This window comes from Heteronotia binoei, chromosome 1, assembly GCF_032191835.1.
Source record: "Heteronotia binoei isolate CCM8104 ecotype False Entrance Well chromosome 1, APGP_CSIRO_Hbin_v1, whole genome shotgun sequence".
NCBI classification, from domain to species: Eukaryota; Metazoa; Chordata; class Lepidosauria; order Squamata; family Gekkonidae; genus Heteronotia; species Heteronotia binoei.
In genome coordinates this window covers 64,822,252-64,828,251 of record NC_083223.1, presented here as the reverse complement: position 1 = coordinate 64,828,251, position 6,000 = coordinate 64,822,252, and positions in this window count along the sequence as shown.

Sequence of the window (6,000 nt, the reverse complement as noted above, 5' to 3'; positions counted from 1 at the left end):
GGGAATGGGTGAATTTAACTCAGAGGATTACTACATCTATTATTGTGGACAAGAGTCCTGTAGAAGAAATGGTGTGGCCTTTATAGTTAACAAGAGAGTGAGGAAGGCAGTAATGGGATACAATCTCAAAAATGACAGAATGATCGCGGTCCGTATCCAAGGCAAACAATTCAATATCGCAATAATCCAAGTCTATGCCCCAACTACTGATGCAGAAGAGGCTGAAGTGGACCAGTTCTATGAAGATCTACAACACCTTCTAGAATTAATACCAAAAAAAAGATAGCCTCCTCATCATAGGGGACTGGAATGCCAAAGTAGGAAGTCAAAAGGTGACCGGAACAACTGACAAGTTTGGCCTTGGAGAACAAAATGAAGCCGGGCAAAGGCTAATAGAGTTTTGTCAAGAGAACAAGCTGGTCATAGTGAACACCCTCTTCCAACAACCTAAAAGGCGATTCTACATGTGGACATCACCTGATGGGCAACAAAGAAATCAGATTGATTATATACTCTGAAGTCAAAGATGGAGAAGCTCCTTACAGTCAGCAAAAACAAGACCTGGAGCTGACTGCAGCTCAGATCATGAGCTACTCATTGCAAAATTCAGGCTTAAACTGAAGAAAACTGGGGAAGCCATTAGGCCATTCAGGTTTGACCTTGATCACATCCCTTATGAATATACAGTGGAGGTGAAGAATAGGTTTAAGGAACTAGAGTTGATAGACAGAGTGCCTGAAGAACTATGGATGGAGGTTTGTGACATTGTACAGAAAGCAGCAATCAGCATCCCAAAGAAAAAGAAATGCAAGAAAGCAAAGTGGCTGTCTGATGAGGCTTTACAAATAGGTGAGGAAAAAAGGAAAGCGAAAGGCAAAGGTGAAAAGGAAAGATTCACCCAACTGAATGCAGATTTCCAGAGAACAGCAAGGAAAGATAAGGAGGCCTTCCTGAAGGAACAATGCAAAGCATTGAATAGGAAGGACAAGAGATCTATTCAAGAAAATTGGAGAAATAAAGCAAACATTTCGTGCAAAGATGGCCATGATAAAGGACAAAAATGGTAGGGACCTAACAGAAGCAGAAGAGATCGAGAAGAGGTGGCAAGAATACACAGAAGAATTATACAAGAAGAATCTCAATGTCCCGGACAACCATGACAGTGAAATCGATGACCTTGAGCAAGACATCCTGGAGAGTGAAGTCAAATGGGCTTTAGAAAGCATTACTAACAACAAAGCGAGCGGAGATGACGGTATCCCAGTTGAACTGTTCAAAGTCCTAAAAGATGATGCTGTTAAAGTGATGCACACATTATGTCAACAAATTTGGAAAACACAACAGTGGCCACAGGATTGGAAGAGACCGGTTTATATTCCAGTTCCAAAGAAGAGTAATGCCAAGGAATGTTCAAACTATCATACCATTGCACTCATTTCACATGCCAGCAAGGTCATGTTAAAGATCCTACAAGCTAGGCTTCAGCAGTATGTAGATCGGGAACTACCAGAAGTTCAAGCTGGGTTTCAGAGAGGTAGAGGAACTAGAGATCAAATTGCCAACATTCGATGGATTATGGAGAAAGCATGGGAGTATCAGAAAAACATCTGTTTCTGCTTCATTGACTATGCTAAAGCCTTTGATTGTGTGGATCACAACAAACTGTGGCAAGTCCTTAAAGAGATGGGAGTACCAGACCACCTCACATGTCTCCTGAGAAACCTGTATAAGGGTCAAGAAGCAACTGTCAGAACGGGGTATGGAACAACTGATTGGTTTAGAATAAGAAAAGGAGTTCAACAAGGATGTATATTGTCACCCTGCTTATTTAATTTATATGCAGAGTACATCATGTGGAATTCTGGCCTAGATGAAGCACAAGCTGGAATTAGGATTGCCAGGAGAAACATCAACAACCTCAGATATGCAGATGACACTACTCTAAAGGCAGAAAGTGAGGAGGACCTAAAGAACCTCTTGTTGAGGGTGAAAGAGGAGAGCACAAAAGTAGGCTTGAAACTTAACATAAAAAAAACTAAGATCATGGCATCTGGCCCCACCACACCTTGGCAAATAGAAGGGGAAGACATGGAAGTAGTGACAGACTTCACATTTCTGGGATCCAAGATCATTGCAGATGGTGACTGTAGCCATGAAATTAAAAGACTTTTGCTCCTTGGGAAGACAGCTATGGCAAATCTGGGCAGTATAATAAAAAGTAGAGACATCACCCTGTCAACAAAAGTCCGTATAGTCAAAGCAATGGTATTCCCAGTAGTAATTAATGGCTGTGAGAGATGGACCATAAGGAAGGTGGAGTGCAGCAGAATAGATGCTTTTGAGATGTGGTGCTGGAGAAGAATCTTGAGAGTCCCTTGGACTGCAAGAAGATCAAATCAGTCAGTCCTAAGGGAAATCAACCAAGACTGTTCCCTGAAAGGTCAGATGCTGAAGCTGAAGCTCAAATACTTTGGCCACCATATGAGAAGGGAGCACTCCCTGGAGAAGATTCTGATGCTAGGAAAGACAGAAGGCAAAAGAAGAAGGGGATGGCAAAAGATGAGATGGCTGGACAGTGTTACTGATGTAACAAACATGAATTTGAGCAGACTTCAGAGGATGGTGAAAGACAGGAGGGCCTGGCATGAAGGGCGACTGAACAACAAAAAGTGGAATACAAATCAGATTAAATTGTTTCAATAGTTGTAGCCACAGGAGGTATGGAATTTTATGTCCATGTCAAAAATTATACATTGGTTGCAGTATGAGACCTGTCAAATCAAGGATCACAGAATTATCATGTGTTAGATCAGTGATGGCTAACCTTTTCAGCTTGGTGTGTCGAAAATCGGGAAAAAGTGTAGTCTTCCTCGGGTCGCGTGTCACTTCACCGTGTCACTTCAAGAAATATCAATAATTTGATGATATTTGCAGCCGATAGAATTGGACCCCCTGGTCCAATCGTTTTGAAACTTGGAGGGGTATTTTGGGGAGAGGGGGATCCCCTGCCCCCACCTGGGGATTGGTAACCCTGTGGGAAAGGGTGTATCTTTTTTTCTTCCCGCCTTTCTCCTCCGGCGCTTGCCAAGGGAAGCCAAGGGGGGCGACCCAATGCTCCCCTCCCTTGCTCTTTTGCAACCCACACACAGCCCCCATCGCCCACCCTCTTCCTCCTCTTCCAAGCTGAAAAGGGCAGCTTGTCCTTTAAATCTGAAACCCCGCCTCCGGCAGGCGGCCATGAGAAAGAGCGAGAGAGCAAAGTGAGAAAGATCATGTTGGTTGCAAAAAAAAACCCAGGACCGGGTGGAGGAGGAGGAGGGGGGGCAGCCCCACAACAGGCCCAAGAGCGACGCCCCCTCGGGCATTGCACCCCACACACACTGCTGCAATGCCATCTCTGCCTCCCCCCCCCAGCCGCTCCGTGCAAACAAACGGAAAAAAACACGCCTGCCTTGCTCCTGCATTTGCAAAGCCTCGGCATTGCAAAGGCGCGACCCGCCGAGGAGGGCACTTCTTTCCCCCCCTGCCTCTTTTTTTGCAATGCTCTTTTTTTCTTTCTTGCTGTACCCACCTATTTCCTCAGGCCCCGGGGAGGGCGGGAAAAGGGGGTTGCAAAGCTCGGCCCTGTTGCGAGGAGGAGGAGGCGCATTTGGCTGCCTCAGCTTTGGGTGGGGGACGGGTTGCGCCAGGAGGCTGTCTCCTCCCACCCCCAGGTCAAGGCGAGGCGCTGGCAGCATCGGCCAACCTTCCCTCCCACCCCCACCCCTGGCCTGGAGCCGGGGAAAGAGGCAGCGGCAGCCCGCTGCACTGCTGCCGCCTCTTCTCGCCTTCACCTTAGCAGCTGCTGCTCCTCCGAGACGGGCTCAGCAGCCTCCGAAGGACTCGCGGCTCGCCACGCTCCTTGGTTTCCAGTGTGTCAGCAAAATTGCCTCGCGTGTCACCAGTGACACGCATGTCATAGGTTAGCCATCATGGTGTTAGATCATCCAACAGAAAAACTCCGCTTACCAACCATTTTATTTCTCATAATCATCATGCTGATTCCCTGGGATTGTTTATAATTTATTGATATGAGGTTTTAGCACTGTAGATGTCCAGAAGCATTTATGGCAGATAGAAGCAAAGTGGATTTTCAGACTTAAAGTTCTTGCATCTGCAGAGCTGAACAAGTCTAATAATAATAATAATAATAATAATAATAATAATAATAATAAGTTCTTATTTATATCCCGCCCTCCCCGCCGAGGCAGGCTCAGGCTTACAAAACATGATATGATATCATGATATAACAATACAGGTAAAATCAATTCACAATATAAATACAAATATAAGTTAGTTAAAAAGCTAAAAAACAATACGGTGGTGCTACAGTCTCTATTTATCCAGGCAGCGTAATATTCAGTCTGGTTACATCTTGAAGGCTTCTTGGAAGAGGGCAGTTTTGCAGGCCCTGCAGAACTGGTTGAGGTCCCGCAGGGCCCGCACCTCCTCTGGCAGCTGATTCCACCATTGGGGCGCTTTTATAGAGAAGGCCAGCTCCCTAGTTGTTTTAAGTTTGGCCTCCTTAGGCCCAAGGATTTCCAAAAGATTTTGTGAACTGGAACGCAGTGCTCTCTGGGGAACATATGGAGAGAAGCGATCCCTAAGGTAGGCAGGTCCTTGGCCATATAGGGCTTTATAGGTGATAACCAGCACCTTGTAACAAACCTGGTATACAATTGGCAGCCAGTGCAGTTCCCGCAGCCTAGGCCACACGTGTTCCCACCGGGGTAGTCCCACTAGCAGCCTGGCTGCTGTGTTCTGCACTAGCTGTAGTTTCCGTGTTCGGTACAGGGGCAGCCCCATGTAGAGGGCATTACAGTAGTCCAATCTTGAGGTGACCGTTGCATGGATCACTGTTGCCAGGTCGCCTCGCTCCAAGAAGGGGGCCAACTGCCATGCCCGTCTAAGATGAAAAAAGGCGGATTTGGCAGTGGCCGCTATCTGGGCCTCCATTGTCAAGGAGGACTCCAGTAGCACTCCCAAGCTCCTGACTTCACACACTGGTACTAATGGTGTCCCGTCAAAAGCTGGAAGGGGAATCCCTCCTTCCGGGGCGCTGCGGCCCAGGCAAAGGACCTCTGTCTTCGCTGGATTCAATTTCAGCCCGCTCAGCTTGATCCAGTCAGCAACGGCTTGCAATGCCCGGTCCAGATCTATAGGGGCATCGGCGGCCCAGCCTCCCATCAATAGGTAGAGCTGGGTGTCATAAGCATACTGGTGACAACTCAGCCCATGTCCCCGGGTGATCTGGGCAAGGGGGCGCATAAAGATGTTAAATAACATTGGAGAGAGAACCGCCCCCTGAGGCACTCCACAATTAAGTGGGTGCCTCTGAGACAGCTCTCCCCCAATCACCACCCTTTGTCCCCGACCTTCAAGGAAAGAGGAAAGCTACTGTAAGGCTAACCCCTGAATCCCTGCGTCGGCAAGGCGGTGGGTCAGCAGCCGGTGATCGACCATGTCGAACGCCACCGATAGGTCTAGCAACAGCAATACCGCCACACCACCTTGATCCAGATGTCGCCGGAGATCATCCATGAGGGCAACCAACACTGTCTCTGTCCCGTGGCCCGGGTGAAAGCCGGACTGAAAAGGATCTAAGGTGGAAGCGTCATCCAGAAAACTCTGTAGCTGCAATGCCACAGCCCTCTCTATTACTTTGCCCCAAAAGGGCAAATTTGAGACCGGCCGGTAATGCGTCAATTCGGCCGGATCTAATGTAGTTTTTTTCAAGAGAGGGCGGACCACTGCCTCTTTCAGAGGAGTTGGAAAAAGATCCTCTGAAAGAGATCTATTTATGATGTCCCGTATAGGACATCGTAACTCCTCCTGGCAAGCTTTAATTAACCAGGAGGGGCAGGGGTCAAGATCGCAAGTTGTTGGGCGTGCAGCAGAGAGGATTCTGTCAACTTCCTCCAAGCTGAGGGGGTCGAAACGATCCAGGATCAAACCAGAAGG